Here is an 18,260-nt window from a genome sequence, read left to right as displayed (position 1 = left end):
AGACACCATTTTGTAGAAAACATTCAGCAATCAACTACACAGTATCTAATGTACAGTATCCATTGTGTAAATCTTTTTGACAAGCCTGTGAGACAAATATTTCAATATGAATCTTGATTTCAGATTAATATATCCACATTGTATAAAAAGTAAAATGTTATGAAAACATTTAGATAAAATAGATGCAACCATATTTCTCTATGCCAGTGCACTGAATTGCTCCCAAAAAGCATCATCACATATTTAAATTATATCTTAATGAGGAGAAATGAGCATTTAATGACTGCATCTGCTGCCCATATTTTTTAAGCCTGTAGTATTGAAAAATCTAAAACAGATTTTGTGCACAAAAGTTTGAATGGACCTAATTGCAGTATTGATGTTTTTATTTCACTGATGATGATTTCGTTTGGATTAATGTATTTAATTAAAAATGAATTATTTCAAATTGAATGTACTTCATTTACTCAACATAAAATATGCTAGAACAACACTTTCAGTTTTCAGAGGCATGTATTTCATCTGTATCTACAATGACATTCATATACATTGTCCGGTTCCTTACCAGTGCAGTTAAAATGTTCCTAAATATTAGGTGCTAACATTTTGATGTGCTACTCTCTTTTCCCTTAAGTGAGCATTCTACAGAACAGAACAGATTCCCTTCCTCTACCCTTCCTATTCATTCCTGTTCTGATCATTATACTCTCATTCTGATTCCACCAAGGACAAAGTGCTGTTCTGAGCGTTCCCATAGTAACGAAATGTGTATTTCTGTTTAAGGTTCTCATGTATTGTCTTCCAGGGCTCAAACAAGAACAACAGCATTGACCAATAGGATTGGCTCATTTTCTCAGTCTAGGGCAAGATATGAAATCCGTTTTGTATTTTCAAGGCATAGCCATTTTAAGCACAGTATGTGGAATTATGCTGGAATTGTGTCTTCGGCACAATGTATGCCATGTTCCCTTTTCTGGTGATCAGACTGTGGGTAAATGTGGGTAAATGTGACAAAAGGTAAGGTAAAAGGTAAAGGTAAAGGTAAAAGGTAAGAACAACCTTCTTTGTGTTACAAATTCAATAAGATTTGATGACCTGAGGGAGGCTTTATCATCTTTATCATCTCATGCAATATACAGCACCTCCACCACAAATGATTTCCAGTCACTAGACTGAAGCCATTTTTTTTCTACTTTGTTCACTAACAGTAGCGCTCTCTACAACAGAGGCACTTCCAACAGCAAACTGGACTCAGTTTGGTCAGGGTATTACTCAAAGGGGAAGTCCACAGCGAGAATATAAAGCATTTATAAAATCTGTCTGGAGAGTACCTTCCAAACACAGGCATGCTTAGTTTCAGTTGTTTGCAGAGCGAAATCTATAAGGTGATTTGGAAGCTTATAAAAAACCAACAAAAACATGCATTCCTTCAGAAAGAAAAGCATATTGTACCCACATCACATTCAATGGCCCTCTCTGCCATGTATTCTGTGGGTGAGGAGTACGTTTGTCTTTAATGACTTAATCTGCCTGCTGTGGTCTGGATGGGGAGGCAGGTACAAACTATGCACCATCCACATCCTGGCTAAATATAGCAATGCCCTGCTTCTGTACAGTTCTCTCATTGCAATGGGGCGCGAGCTTGCAGTGGTGAGCCTGAGATATGATTCTTCCATGGGAGAAGCTGACAGGGTGAGGGGACGGCCTCAACCTTTTCAATATTTGCCAATTATGTGACTTCTGGCTGCCTGTTTTATTTATTTATTTTTTTGTTTTACATTGTTAGTGAAACTCTCGTAAAACACAAGTCAAAACTATTTCAAGACACCCTGGGTTGTGGTATCATTTAGCACATACATCCAACACAGGTCTTGAAAATAGGTTGTACACACATGTACTTGTATTAACTTAATGTGTAATGGATTGGTTAAAATAAAAACTTCTCCTTTGTCCATCTTCAGATGCACTATATTAATTGTAATAACTTCGTCACTTTGCTACAGAAAACTATATACATATATTAAACTATATACAAATGTACACGTATATGTCTCAGCTACGGTAATCTACTGATAACTGTTCATAAACATGCAAGCATTTAATGCCTCCCGGATGCATTTAAAATAAACTTGTAAGAAAAGCCAAATACCGACACATGGTGGGCCAGACAGCATGTCTTTGTCATCTGTGCTCTGCTTAAATAACTTTGTAATCCTTCCGCTTCATTTTTGGTTCATTCAAACCCACAGTCCATAGTCCTGTATCATAAATGCTATATTGTGTATTGTGTTTGTTTAATTTTTTCGTTTGTCTCTTCTTGCAGAGAGCAGAGCAGCAAACTTAAAAGTCAACAGCTGTCTAAAAATGAACAACTTGTATTGAAATATGTCCATGTCCATTAACATACCTCTTATAATGACCTGTCTCTTCTTCCTCTAAACATCCCATATCCTGTGGCTAACAGAGAGAGAGAGAGAGAGAGAGAGAGAAAGAGAGATTAAATAAAATGAGGTAGCCACAAACACAGATACACAAAAAACAAAGCTTTTTCAACAAAGCATCTCATGGGTAGTGACATAACAGCATTTTGTTAAGAATTCAATACAGTAAATGCGGTACATTTCTAAAGGTGAATTATAGTATGATAAGATGCTTAAGTGTCCCTGTCATCATTGAGCCACTCCTTGCTTCCCCTTTCATACAACTCACATACCAAAAACTCAGAATAGCACAAGAGAAGGACTGAGTTTTGTAAGCAAGCGGTGCAGCTAGCAACACTTAAAACCTTGTAAATTACATTCTCTCATTTACAACCCTGTTAAACACTGTTCCTCCAGAATCTGGCTCAACAAATGCAGCGCACCCCCCGACACACTGCTGGGCCAGCTCCCTCTTGCCCCAACGCATCCTCTTCACCCACCTGACACTGGTTCTCCTGTGTCCCGGCAGCTACTTGTCCAGCAAAACAGAAATCACATCACAGCCCCCTGGGAAGTGGGCTACTAGCCAGCAGCAAGCTCTCCAAACGTGAGCTATTCCCATCTAAAGTCGTCAGCAGCCCTCATCATCTCTCCCCCTTTTTCCTCTCACTCTCTCCCTCCCTTCCAGTATCTACAACATGACCATTTCACAGTATAAGACACCAGTGTGCTGATTGGTTAGTTGGGAGGGGCGGAGACACTAGTTGCCGTGACGACGCTCTTGCAGCAGCTGCCAGAGGTTTGCAGAGATGATTTCAGAAGGCTCTTGCAGCTGCAGAGAGAGCGAGAGAGAGAGTGAGAGAGAGAGAAAGAAAGGGAGAGTGCAATTTAAATTTGAGAGAGAACTACTACTTTGCGAGTGAAGAAAGGGAAGGGAAGGAGGGAAAGGCATGAGTATTTCCTGTTTCACTTTTGAGATGAACAAGTACACACCTCCTCAGGGCATCTGTGCCACTGCAAGCAGGTCAATCACAGACATGTGCAGAACATTAACAGGACCACAGGATTCCGGGTCATCAATTCACTGGCTATTAAATGTACCTATGAGAAGCTAAAAAAGGAAAATATTTGTGTACCGAACCCTTTTTATTGACAGTCAGCTCCATAATGTTTTGGTCAAATACTTTTTAAAAATTTGGCTCTGTACTCCACAATCATAGATTTGTAATTAAACAATTAACTCGTGGTTAAAGTGCAGCTTCTCAGATTTCATTAAAGTGTATTTTGGTTTCACCATGTCGAAATTACTGCACTTTTTATACATAACCAACCATTTCAGGGCATATTTTTTAGGAAAAATTGCTTTACAGATATTTCTGATTAGTCATGTGTGTTCAGTTCCTTCCTTAGGTACAAGAGATCTTTCAGTATCTAGTCTTCATGAAATGCTTTTGATTGCCTTTGGAGTCTGTTATTGGAGTTTGTCAACCTGAGGCCTAGAGCTGTTCCAAAGTCATTATGGAAGCCATTATGAAGCAGAGAAATAAGAAAGAAAGAAAAAACTGACACATAGGCCAAACCTTAGGGTCATCAAAATCAACTGTTTGGAACATCATTAAAAAGAAAAAAGCACTGGCGATTGCAAAGGGCCTGGTAAGCCAAGGAAGACCTCTACAGTTGACAACCAAAGAATTCTCACCATAATTTAAAAAAAAACCCAAACACCTGTTCGACAGATCAGAATCACTTCAGGAAGCGAGTGTAGATGCATCAGTGATGTAAAGGATCTATCACTTACAGGGGTGGTAATGAACCCTTCTGACTAGATCCGGCAATAATTAAACCAAGGTACAAAGCCAGCAGTGACACTTCGCTTTATTCTGGTATGGCCTGACCCACAATCACAAAATAGTGCCTGTAGATGCATTAACCAATTTTAAGATATTGAATCTTAATAGTATGAGGTATGGCAGCATGAGGTTTCCTAGGCCACCCCAGTTGACACACACACACACACACATTCACACATGCACATCCATACCCACGCACACGCACACACATTTACACGTCTAATGGCTACCCCCCCCCCCCAGGTCCTGCTCACTGTTTCTTATCTCTAGGCTGCTCTGATCTAGCCCTTTGAAGTTTCTTACAGCCCAGAACAGGCTAAGTGGTGAATTAGCGGTTCCTGACAGTGACTACTGTGTGTGAAAGACTTCACAAACACTAATGCAGAGGCTATACTGCAAGATGCAAACCACTAGTTAGCCACAAATGCAAGATGTACAGGTTATAGTTTGCAGAGTTCTGGAAAAGGGCCTTGTGGACAGATCAGACCAAGATTCACTTGTATCAGAGTGATGGAAAGAGCAAAGTGGGGATGTCTAAGATTTAAAAAGTGGGGATGTCTAACCTCTCCCGAGGTTTCATGATTAAATACTTATTATTTTTATCCTAGAATCATTACATTCAATTTCAACATCCAAATAGAGAAAGATATCACATTATATAATATGCAACATACTGAAATTAAATATAAAGATCAGAAAAGATATGGCAGCATAGTATATTGATAAATAGTATACAAATGATCGTCATTTTCAGATATTTCAATGTATAATGTATAATATATATTAGATTTTTAAAATGTTGCTGTGAAAAGTATGTATTATTTTATTTTCTAAAATGTCCAGATATTTACAACATATCACAGTATTTTCCATTTCCATTAGGGAAATTATGGATCCTTTCTCTCAGAAGAGCTCTTTTTGTCCCTTACATCACCAGTGAGAGGAGTCTTTATTTATTGGAAGTTGTATAGACCAGATTCTCCTGTACAAATGACCCACACCATATAGCACATTGCCTTTCACTGATAAACCATCCTGCTTGGTCAGCTGACCTTCCTCATAATTCACCCTTGAAAAGAAGGCTCCAGCCTCATGACATCTATGAGGACATCTGGAAGCACTGATACCAAGTAACAGTGTTTAGCATTTCATTGTAATTTGTGGCTTATTTTGGCCTCTGAATAGCAGCTGGAAGAATGTCTGTCAGGTGCAACTAGATGGATGAGCAAATGACTTTTTTATCTACACAACGGACCTCCCGAATGGTCTGTTTTCAAGGTATTTTATTTCTCAGCAGATTTCAGGCCCCGACCAAACCTGGCTGTAATTGAGAGGGGTCTTGTGCCTTGGGCCTTGCCCAAATATGTCATACTCAGATGTGACATGCCTAACACTAATACAATTCCCAGTTCCAACTCTTACCATAACCCTTGATATGTAAATAAATAAATGTAATGTAATATGCTTCTGCTTTGTTGTAATTATTTTCTGGCCTAGTGAGTGCCCTACTGACAGAAGTTGAGGGTTCGAATTCCAGAGACATGGAAAATTTTAAAATGCCATAGACTGCACAGCAAAAGCAGTCATCACTAATTCAAGTCTAAGAGTTTATATGTGCACTGTTTGTTTATAATGTACTCCATCAGTGTAAAACATTTTGCTGTGTAACATACATCAGGTCCTCAGGGTGTGATTATCCACTATGTTTCGCCACATAAATAATTCTTCATTATAACAAATCCAGTATGTCTCAGTGTTGAGGTCACATATATTATCAAAACACTGAAAAAGAAAGCAGAAGTATTATAACCACAACACAGCATGTTCAACCAGCACAATGACACATGTAAGACAAGGACTCATGTCCACATTCTCTGATGCTGTTGCTTTTCAGAGCTTCAACGCAAGAAGGGCTCCATGTTCACCTAATCACAGAGCAGTTTGCAGCATCATTTGGCAGCTCTATTTGCCAGGACACATATGTAGCCATGTGCCAAGTGGGAATGCCCACTGGCTTTGATGTAATTGACAATGAACAATGAAATGTATATGACTTACCAAACTTAATGATGACAGTAATATTGTGATGACATTTTCATGCCTAAAAACTAACAAAAAAAAAAAAAATGAACGCAGCTCTTGCTTTAAAAGACACTTGGGATTTATCTGTAGGAAAAAAAGCATTGATTTAATGTACTAATCATTCATAAATAAATATGCCTTGTGAACCCCCTACCTACAGCCTGATTGTACATGAAAGCGTCCCCTGGGTTCAGTTTTGTTAAGTCAATGCTTAATTATTTAAATTAATAATTACAATTTATGCTATTACACATAGCAAATTTGAACTTTGTTTTAAAAACCCTTATTTACGTTTCCCAGAAGCGTTACTCGTAAATTCTTAACAGTTTGACAGAAAGATTGTTAAGCGATAAGATGCTTATCATTTAATAAGAGATCGGTCTATTTAAAAACACATTTGTGTTACAAAACTATAATTTATCCAAGGATTAAATAGCATATAATAGCACCAAATCAGACAGCTGACACACGAGGAGGCAATTAACAGGGCAGACTTCCACTTAAAGGTATTCGGTTACCGTTATATGAAGGTAGCTGAAACAAAGCAACATTTAATAGCCGTGAAGAAGTATTTTTTCCATAAATCAAATTTTCTCCTCATTAATTTTGTACTGATCAACAGCCCTAACATAAGAGCTGGCACCCACATGCATGAACCGGATGAAGAATTTCTCTACACACGCTGATTTCCATTTGAATTTGACATACAGTACGAGAAATGTGGGCATCCGTCGCTACCAAAGTGGAAATACATTTGTTTCTCTATCTCTGAAAACCATGAACATCCGCAACAACCGGCGGCCGAGAACCCCTTGCTAACCCCCATCCTGTCAGTACGTCATGGAACATTCCCGGAACGGGCTGTAGTTCCACCCACCGCTCGGTCACATACAAGCGCGCACGCACTCTCAGCCATACATTAAATCGTATGACAGTTGACATACAATACTAATAATTTCCTGTCAGCGTAATCCGGTTGGAGCGATCTAGGAGTGAGCGCTCTATACTGATGGAAACCGAATGAAAACACGTTATTTCTGTTTGCCAATCAACTGCTGCATAGGAAAATTCATGATATTACGCAACATTCCTAACATAGGCTACGCGTCCACTCAACTAGGTATTCCCCACATATCCTAATAAACAGTCGCAAAAAATGGTTGGGTTAATGTTGTCTGTCGATAAAATGTATTGGTTACGTCATCGTGCCCGCACGTCAAGCCACTCGGTGTCATACCAGAACTAAATACAAGTTTGGTAAACTAAAACAGATCAACTCATTCAGCAAAGGTGTGGTTTTTGACACGTCCCACTTGCGGAAGAAAACAGTACACAACATTAAATACATCCGGCATACATTTTGCAGTCTGCTTTGCAGTAGTTACTTCTAAAGTATCGTTGTTCTTTGACACTTGTGCCTAAACACTGCCGGTGAATTCCTCGTTTCAGAGTTTCCCTAAGAGCCGGGGACAGTGAGTCTGATCTGGAGATTGATGGGTCTATTCCTAGCACCACTTTCCAGAATAGACAGGGCGAGAGCGCCCGTATAATAGCGCGTGCGGGCGTGCGCACGTTTCTTTCGTGACGTCATTGGATCCCCCAGCGCGACCGAACAACCTTCCGGCCTTTCCGCTTTCAATAGGGAACTCCCGCGGGGGGTGCGCAGAGGTCATTTGTCTCTCAGGGCTTTCTAAAGTATGAACATATTTTAATTGTTTGCTCACTTTAACGACTTTAATAAGTAACAACTGAGTAATAAGCACATTAATCAAGCTTGTGGAAATTAACTGATATAAAGTGATGATCTACTTAATTAGAATTTGTGCTATCGGTCGTGTTTGGTCACGAGATTTTACAACAGTCTATATAACCATTTAGACTTGGACGAAGGATATCCTCACTTCTTAAATAATTAATTGATAAAATAAGTTTTAAAGATATGCAATTTAGAATTAGAACATTACTAAAAACTGATTTTATATTTTTTATTTTAATCTGTTCTATAAGCTATGATGAATCTGGCAGTCTTCATGTTTTAAGAAACTGTTACCTCCGGTGATGCTAAACTATAAATAGGTCATATGGAGATCTTCCTATTTCTTTAAGCATAGTTGAATAACATACATTCTGCACAAAAACAGATTTCTTGTGCGGCAAAAGACAGAACAATACTTTACATTTGTTGAAAAAAGGCAACCATGTATGACCATCTTTGGGCATGCTCAGCCCTGCAGGATCTTACGATGTGTCCATGCCACATCAAGGTTTATGAATACCTGATGTCAAAGCAAGAATCTTACCTGGGTTTTGTGGACTTAAAGAGATCAAGCTCAGGTCACATTTATATCCAGAGGCATAGTACACCCAAAACTTTTGAGGGGGCACAAACTAAAACAAACAAAATCAGGATGATAAACCATCCACAATACAAATATTTTTCTTCAATCATTTGTTACCCATATTTTATTCCTAAAGCCGGGCACCCACCGCACGCGTATCGACCGCGAGCGCACTACGCGCGTATTACGCGCGTAACTGAAGCGTAGTTGAAGTACTGTTATTACAATGGCAGCGGGCGACGTCGTCTCCACCAGAAGCGAACGCGTCGCGAACCGGCTGCGAAGCTCGCGCGACACAAGCGAACTGAAGCGTAGTTTTTCGCTTCTGTTCTATTTTTTCGGCTTGTCGCGCGTCACGATGGCCTGTTTATACACAGAAATATGCTCTAAAATGCTAGGCATACATGCTCTGATTTATATTTCATCCTTATATTACTGGGGGTGTGTCCCTAGTTCCCTCCCAGACATTTTATAAGCAGCTAAAAAAAAATACAAGCCTTTTCGTTTTTGTATTGTCCTTGCAGAAAAAAAAACAAAAAACAAAAACTGGAACCTGGGGAAAAGGCAAACTTAGTTTCGCTAAGTTATTTTGCGGAGGGGGCGGGGTAATTTGAAAATACACCACAGAAAGACGTTAGCCTATTGAATGATGTAGACGTGAATGCACCGAGCAGCGGTTTGTTAGCTCGAGTGTTGGAAGGTAGTTTTTAACCAACCATTGCTCAGCTATTTGACTTTTCCGATGTCTTCGTTCGCCATGCTTCAAAAAGGGCTTGTTAATAAAATCAGATAATCCACAGTGCTTTAAAAATCAGATTTAGTGGTCTTGCCGATTAAAATGCACCTATTTTATAAATTAAGTTGTAAGCAAGCCTTTATTGCACTTGTACTTCAAAGCTTCCGGTGTCATGACGTTGTGGTGTTCACATCCCTTCAAGTTTAAACTGTTACGCTATCTTTTTGACGATTAACTGATTTTACTAAATATGATCATATAAATGTTTGGACGTGAATAACAAGACGACACGGGAATTCCCAATGGTTGATTATGGATTATGTATTATTATTATTATTATTATTATTATTATTATTATTATTATTATTATTATGATCATTACATATTCTTCATAAAGTTGGCACGCTTGTTAACCAAGCAAATTAATGAATGCAGTTTGAGATTGATTATTATGTAGGCTACGTTGCGATTTAAGCTTATGGTAATTCTTTAAAGCGTTTATTTTCTCACGTATTTACATGTGTTAAAAAATATTACCATATTAACAGACTGAAAAAGGTCTCTCACCAAGTATTCACTTACCCATAATCAAAAGTCCTGAACAAACGTGAAATACATGATGTAAGCCCACTGCAGACTGCGAGAGCTACTAGGAATATAGAGCTTTAAGCAAGCCTTTGCGCGACACAAACGGAACCAGTGGAGACACGCTTACGCGACGCGTGCGGTGGGTGCCCGGCGTAAGAGTGGCAGTATTACACTTCCCACAATAAGAACTCACAGCCTGAAACACGCTAAACATTTCAACAGCATATTTTGCTAAATGGTGGCACTGTAAATCTATCTGGGCAACAATGACAATATTGGGACAACAATGAAAATATTTAGTTTACATTAATTAGCCAAGCTAATTGGAAGAGCAAATGGATCTGTTCTGCACATATATACTCTGTGTGTGTGTGTGTGTGTGTGTGTGTGAGCGAGAGAGAGAGAGAGAGAGAGAGAGAGAACCAAAGAACCAAAGAATCAAAAGTGGTTTAACAGAAGGTACCTACCTTAACTTCTGTCTGCTTGCCTCCTAAAAGGCATTCCGCATTCTCTCTCGGATCACTGACTCACTGTCCTCTCAGCCAAGTGACTCTAGTCTCGATCCAGTCCGATGTTTATCTGGCACAATGCATTGTATTACTGTTTGACAGTCATACACGTTACATATTTACATAAAGTTACACTGAACAGTATTTCAATGATGCGAAAAAGTGTAGTTGAGTGTTTTGCGACCAAATATATATATATATATATATTAGAGTGCAAGTTTGGTCTGGTGAAAGGGGAACTCTTAACTAATACTTTTTTGTTAATGTAAATAGATATGTTTTGATTGATTTTATAGATTACATATGTGTCGGTAGAGAGTTTGGATGGGTAGAGAGGTGCTGCGGAGGTGGTGTTGAGGCGTAGAGTAGCTCTTCTTCAAACTTGTTCAGTTGGCATGCCTCATCTGCACCCCACACTCTGTGTAAGACACATGCACATTTATTATGTATGAATTTAGTTATTTGTTTAAAAACAGAAAGTTTGTGATGTATTTAACCCACACATTTCAACATCAGAGGGTTAAATTAAGTTAATACAGTTAAATTAAGTTTATTAAACATGATGCTTTCATTTCTGTGCCCTCTTGAGGGTGTCTACTGTTACTATTACTGATTAGGAGATTTTTTACATACATACAGAGCAATAAAGAAACAAAGCCAGCTCTTGCAGGTGAGAATGGATGAGGTTGGCATGTATTTGCATCTTTAATATCCATAGCTGGCTCTGGTGACATCGATGAACTTTTCAACTAACTATGAAATTTAATGAGCAGGGTAGGGGCTGGGTAGTAAAAATGTGTCCCCCCCAATGTCAAACTCACTCCCACGCCCCTGCAGCTGACTGATTGAACTCCCGCAATGCACCTCGTGATTTGGGTACCAACAAAGTTCTCATGTTAAGATGTCGCCATGTCTATTGTGGGTAAATGTTCAACCCTGTTCCATGGAGGCAATAGCTAGTGACTGTTGTATTATCTCTGATACCAGTGGAGTGGTGGGAGGAACTAGTAACATGGGGATTGAGGATTAGGTGTTTACCATAGTAAGCCTATGTTCTATATTTAGAAGAATACTTTGGTCTCATATATTCCGGAGTAATCATGAATATTACAAATAACAAATTCGAAAAATATGAAGACTAATTTTATCTTAGAGAGGCCAAAATTCAGAAATCGGACATGACACCACTGTTTATATTTGTTACTGCAGTGTGGAACCACTTGGATTCAAAACTCTATCTTCAGATTTTTTTTTTCAGTCAGGAGTCCAAAATGCTACTGTGCATTACACATGCAAAGTCTGACAAAACACATTTAATTGAAATGGAAATTGGACAGCTTGCTTCCTGTTCTGTAATGTTCTGTAATTTAGAGCTTTTTCAACACCTGACTGAATAATAACACTTTTTTTTATGGGATCATAAAACACAGCTTCACATGTAGCTGATGTACCATGCTGCTTGGAAGACGTTTGTAGGACAAATATCATTCTTTTTCCATTTACAACATAGGCCTACAATACAAAGGTACCATATAAGCTTTAGATATAAAATGTAATCTTGTATTGACCTGTGTTTTGATTATTTTCAGTATAGCCTAATAGCATTTGCACTGTTAGCCCTCTCGTTGTAATATTTATGGTAAATAGCTGTATTTCATCCTGTAATATACTGTAAAACCCCTTTAGAGTACATTTCTGTGATATAAACTGCATCATGGAAATTTTAAATGATGTCAAATGCTGAATACAGGGCACTATCAAAATCAGAATGGGTAATGGGTAAAATTAAGGGCTGGTTACATTTTTTCAGCTAAAGCTATAGCGTTAGCTACTTTCTGGTACCAGGCTACTTGGGCTCTTGGTAACAATTAACTCAATGTAAGCTTCTGTTTTGCTCTTATCTAGCTGACTGGCGTATTGATTTGTAAATGCAATTTGCAGTACAGTAAATATTTATGTATTTCAATCATGTTAAGCAGGAAATGCTGAAAACTAAGGGTTTTGGACTAGACTAGATTTTAGCCAGCAATGATGGGCTCAATTTTTTTTAATTAATTCTTTTTGTTTACAGATTCTTCAAGAGAAAAAATTTAGAGAAACAAAATACACCACCAATGCTGGAGTGAGTCTCAGGACAGGAGAAATGGTGAAGAGGAAGCTAACACCAAAGTTTTCAATAACAGCTGGCAACCTTCCTTCGGCAGCTAACTGAGTTTGAGTGGAAGACCTTAGATTAGGTAAAGAAACAGACAAAGAGATCCATTTACTTGCATTGTTTTTGTTTCTCTGTCTTTTTCCATTTTTGTCTCAAACTCAGACAGTTGGAAATGTTACACTTCATACAATATGTTGATTTGTGTTCTTTTGAACTGATTTTATTACTGCAATTCCTCTATGGCATACACATCAACCAATCAATCTTTATTTACAGTACATAGCACCTTTTAAACAAAGGTACAAAGTGTTCCACAAGACTGAAGAAAATGGCACACATGATTCATATGCCATTATGTTCCACAGAACCTAAAGGTGCTTAATCTAATCTAATGGTGTACTGACATGTCATGGTTGAAATCCTGCAGATAAGCACAAGGCTAAGCACAATGATATTATTATCAAAATATTCCAGGTTTTAAGCCGTTTATAAAGAGATCAGACACGACTATGTTTGGGGACAATCAAGCTCAGCTATCAAAGAAAGAAACCTGGAAGTTGTTCAACTGCTCCTGACAACAAGAGATGAATCTTCATAGACAAACAATTATTAAATTTCACCAGTTGTGGTCTCTACCTTCAGGCAAAATATTTTCCATGCAACAAAACCAAATTGTACCACATTGGGGTTTGCTTTTAGCAGAAACTAACTCTAAAATTTGAGATTTCAAATATCAAAACTCAACAACCCCCAAGCTTTATATGGAGATAAGTAACATAGCTTAATTGCCACAAGGATCTTCCCTTTCATGTTTACGGAGTGAAGAGTAGAGAGAGGGAACAGAGGGCACATCCCTATAGTCATTCAAATGATTTTGTCTGTTTCTCAAAGATTATTTTCTAAAGGCTAGATATCCGTCAGCCTCCAGAATTCTAATCTTCTGTTTAGATTTAGGCATTGAAAAATAAATTTTGTTGTAAAACAACAACCTTTTTATGCATAAAGCCTCAAGAACTTTCCTTGTCAGTGCGTAACATTTTCAGCTTGTGTACTCGAAAGCTTATGTTTTATTGCAGGAGTAACAATACGTGTCCTTTCATGCAAACCTAACAAACGAGACACTGTTAGAAATGTATTTTCATTGGCTAAAATGCTAAATTACTGGGTCTCATTGGGTATATTGAAGGACTGCTTGGCCAGTCCTCATCAGTGGAGCTTGTAGGTGGACTCATCTTGTTTCAAAGAATCTATATAAACCGGAGATAATAATATTCATATGCACACCATACTTTTGGCTTGTTTATAAGGGTGATATGGACAACAATGGTAAAACATTGGCACTGTAAAATTGCTTAGAGACAGAACTGTGAGTTTTAATACTTTCAAATGGTATATCATGAGACCCGCTGAGAATTTCACCTTAAAATAATGAGGAGTCCAATCAAGACAATTCACACTTGATATGCTTAATTTCATAACCTGAAAAAATCTGTCATATTTTCTCAGTATTGAGCTATAGAAAAATTAGTAAAACAACTAGGAAGAAGAAAATGGCCTCTTTCTTGGATGCCCAATCATACAGAGGAGATTGCTCATGTACAATGATATGAGAACAGTCTGTCAGGCAGAAATCAAACCTCCATGGGAGAATCAATAACATGCTACCTGAGGCTGGTCAGAATTTTCCCAGGCTGTGGCACACATCCACATTACAACCCCTAATCTTAGCAAGTTGAGAAACACAGAGGTCCCTAACACTTCATATAATACATTGCACACATTTAAAGCTGTCAACTACAGTGTGTGAAAATGAAATGTTTATCATTGAATACAGGCCCATGTTTGAATGAAAACTGAAATGGGTACACTTGAACATTGCTCATATTTATCCAGAGGAATACATAAGCTGTGCCGGTTATTATTTTGTCATATTAGAAAGTATGTCTTGACACTTCCTGTGAACATGAGAACAACACTTATTAACACCATAGCTCCCCTCAGGAGGTGAGGATTTGAATATAATTTGGAGGATGTGCTTGCATATATTTGCATGCCAATATGGTAAACTGCTTTTTTAGTGAGTGGTATGCACCATAATTCAAACAGTAACTTGGATATTCAGGCCAAAAAATATTTTTTGAAAGCAAAAGACAGCAAAAAATCACAATTTGGTTTTTTGATTTGCCACAGGTCAGTTGCTCATATTAAAAAAATGTAAGAAAATTTGACTAAATGTTATACCCGATTGTGTTTGTGCCGTATCATATAGCCCATGTAAAACTCATGTGTAGATCTTCTGAGCTCACTAACTGACATTTTGGTAATGTACCAGCTTCTGTTCAGGACTTCCTTTTAGCTATCAAACAAGCAGAAAATGATAACCTTTTTCCAAATGGGAACCAAGAACCATAAACCAAGCCCACAAGTAAGAAGTGGAACAACTTTTTTTGTCTTCATAGGATAGGAATCAGTTACAAATCACAAAATGATTTCCAGGTAGAAAAATGACTTCCTGTTTACATTGATTGGTTATGCCAGTTATATGACTGGTTAGGTAAAATGGAAAGTTTATTTGAAATACTCCTCAGTATTATAAAAAGGTTGTAGCAGATATTTATTTTAACTTTTTTTATTTTTTACTTCATGTCTGTATTTGTAGTCATTGATGAGACCAGCATGTGCAGAAATATTAGAGGAGAACACCCAACAGCTTTTTTAAATATCCCCACTGGCAGCAGGATTTGGACAATTCAAATGATTGTCACTGAAGCTTACTGCCCATTTCCAATACAGTCTAAAGAATACTGATTTGGTATTGTTGCAGAACCAGGGGTCTGTAGTTTCCACGTCACAAGTTGAATAACCAAAACACACAAACGAAGTACAATTAAACAAGGAAAGTTTATTAGGGGAAACTCACAAAGGGGAAAGGGGGGAAATCAGGCAATCAGTGCAGTTCCACAATCCGTATCCGTACATATGAAAATACCCTCAAATTAAAGCTGACAGTCTGAACTTCAACCTCATTGTCATTGTATCCTTTCAAACTCAAAGTGCTAGAGTACAGAATAATAAAAATAAAAAATGTGTCACTGTCCAATGAATTATGGTGCTCACTGTATATCTTCTTCTGTGGAGTTTAATTTCAGTTGTCATCCTTGGTGAATTAGCGCAATCTTCAGTTTTTTGAATGTCATCAAGTTTTATCTAAATGCGATACCACATTAATTTAAGAAGTGAAACAAGAAGGCTATCTATAACCGCTACTTCCATACTCCAGTATTCCTTTCAGTGTCAGATCCTTTAATCCAGCTGTTCATAAGTTCTCAATCATATGACATATTCTTTCATATTTACTCAATAGCGTAACATATGTTCTACATACTCCTCCTGTTGACATTTCTCATGCATACCACCTGTATTCCTATGATATGCAGGTTTTGTTGTATCGATTGTGCCCTATCCTTAAACTGGAAATAATAACCTTCTCATTTCTGTTCCTATCAGTCATGACATATACCACAGTTTAGATGCAATATCATGCTACAGACTTGCCTTTAGAGGGCATCAGGGTGCTTCAACACATTTCTAACAATGTTGGGTCTGAAATTTTTAGAGAGTCTAGTTGATTGGGTGCTACTGTCATAATTTTCAAAGCCAGCATGACAACCAATACATCAAATGCAACTAGAGATTATATGGGATACCAACAATTTTATGACAGGTTACCAGGAAGAGGGTGCATTCATTCTTCAAATTTGAGGGACATTTTCCCAGAGGAAAAATAATTACAACTTCTCAGGTCAACATACACTACATTTCCGAAAGTATGAACATCACACCCACATGTACTTGTTGAACATCTCGTTCCAAAACCATGGGTATAAATATTTAGTTGGACCCCACTTTGCTGTTTTAAGAGCCTCCACTCTTCTGGGAAGGCTTTCCGGTAGATTTTGAAACATGGCTGCAGGGTTTTGCTTACATTCATATATTCAGCCTCAAGAGCATTAGTGAGGTTGGGCACTGATGTTGAGTGTAAGGCAGGGTTCGAATTACGGGGGGGATTGGGGGGTTCTGACCCCCCTAATTAAGACTTGGACCTCCCCAAAAGAGGTAAAAACAACAGGTCGGGGGGGTCGAAACATTTATACATCCTTCTTACCTGTAATCGTAAATATTACAATATTTTTCCCATCAGTGGCATCACTAGGGTTGGTCTAGTATAGTGACGCCCCTGATGGGAAATATATTGTAATATTTACGATTACACGTGGGGGAAGCCATTACAAGGATGTTACGCTGATGAAGGCTTATGCTAAGTGGTACATTCACTGAACTGTATACAGTTCATTGGGTACATCACTATTTAATGAATATAACAGAATGCCTTAACATGCTCTGAAACCCATTGGAGGATGCTAGGAAAGAATGCGCAGATGGAGGAATTGAAGAAATGTGTATAAGGCAAGTGGAACGTCCTTGCTCTTTCAACCATCAGTTTGAAGCCACGTCAATCACAGACGTGGCAGATGGAGAGAGGTGGATCCACAGGTCGATCATTATACATCACACTTTCCGAAAAACGTCTGCACAGGATGCACTCATGTTTCCTTGCCCAAGAATTCTTCAGGAGCCTCCTAGCTTCTAGCTCCCTGAAGGAGCATTTAATGGGTTGGAATGTCTTCAAAGATGGTACACCAATATTAATTTCCAGGTCAGTCAAGGACCTTGGAGACAAAGAATCAATAAAATAAGCCATTGAAAATGCACCCATGTTGACAACGCGTGATTCCAGAGGTCAATTTCATGTATATATATATTTTTTTTACTGTTTGGCTTTCCAAACTTGGAAAAGAGAAAATTCATTATCAATAACAGGCAATTTGAATACAAAATAGTTTGGACCTGTATTTCAGTTCATGAATAAGCATGGTATAGCCATTGATCAATTGTTTTTAAAGAAGCAGAGCAAACACAGCCGAAGTGGCTGTATGGTAGCGTCACCCTGGACAAATTTTCTCTTTGCTTTCAGCTATTTAAGGGGGATGACATGGGAAAGATGGTTATGAGCACTTATGGTACTGCAGTTATTTCTGAACCCTGTGTGCCCTCTGCTGGTCTTAAATGGGGCCAGCAGACCTGAAAAGTTTATCCCATGGGGTTGCTATAAATAATCATGGCTGATCAATATCTTTTTTAGAAGATTACCCTGTCTGCTGTAAAAACAAGAAACTTAAGATAAGGGCATACACTCCTATTAAGTGCAAACATTATAATTTTGAAAAAAAAAAATTCATTAAAAAAAGTGTTTCAGAGACTCCATGGTATTTGGTGCTAAAAAATTGGATTTACACAAATAAATGTATTTTTGGAGTCAAGCTTGTTCCTTTGTGTTGTTCTTCTGCTTGCTGTCTTACTGCAGTTGCACCCTTGAAAAAGGTATCTTACCTGAATCACATAAGTACAATATCCAGCGGAATTAGTGGATTTTATGTAACGTGTAAGTCGCTCTGCAAAATGTTATATTTTACATGTAATGAATATTGGCTTACAAATCTATTACTGGATTTACATCTAC

At 38.1% G+C, this 18,260-nt stretch overlaps 1 protein-coding gene across 3 annotated transcripts in view; it reads right to left on the bottom strand.

Annotated features, from left to right (window-relative positions):
- The window catches only part of hivep2b (HIVEP zinc finger 2b), an 84,902-nt gene extending 81,646 nt beyond the window's left edge, over window positions 1-3,256 (bottom strand). For all 3 annotated transcript variants that reach the window (XM_035412340.1, XM_035412357.1, XM_035412348.1), the window contains exons 1-2: window positions 2,921-3,256; window positions 2,408-2,457 (exon numbers count right to left, since the gene is read on the bottom strand). The gene's annotated coding sequence lies outside the window, so the exon portion shown is untranslated. The remainder of the gene's footprint in view (window positions 1-2,407; window positions 2,458-2,920) is intronic.
- Window positions 3,257-18,260: the final 15,004 nt, after the last annotated feature.

The sequence above is a fragment of the Anguilla anguilla genome, chromosome 1, assembly GCF_013347855.1.
Source record: "Anguilla anguilla isolate fAngAng1 chromosome 1, fAngAng1.pri, whole genome shotgun sequence".
Taxonomy (NCBI): domain Eukaryota; kingdom Metazoa; phylum Chordata; class Actinopteri; order Anguilliformes; family Anguillidae; genus Anguilla; species Anguilla anguilla.
This window is presented reverse-complemented; position numbering and strand designations above follow the sequence as displayed.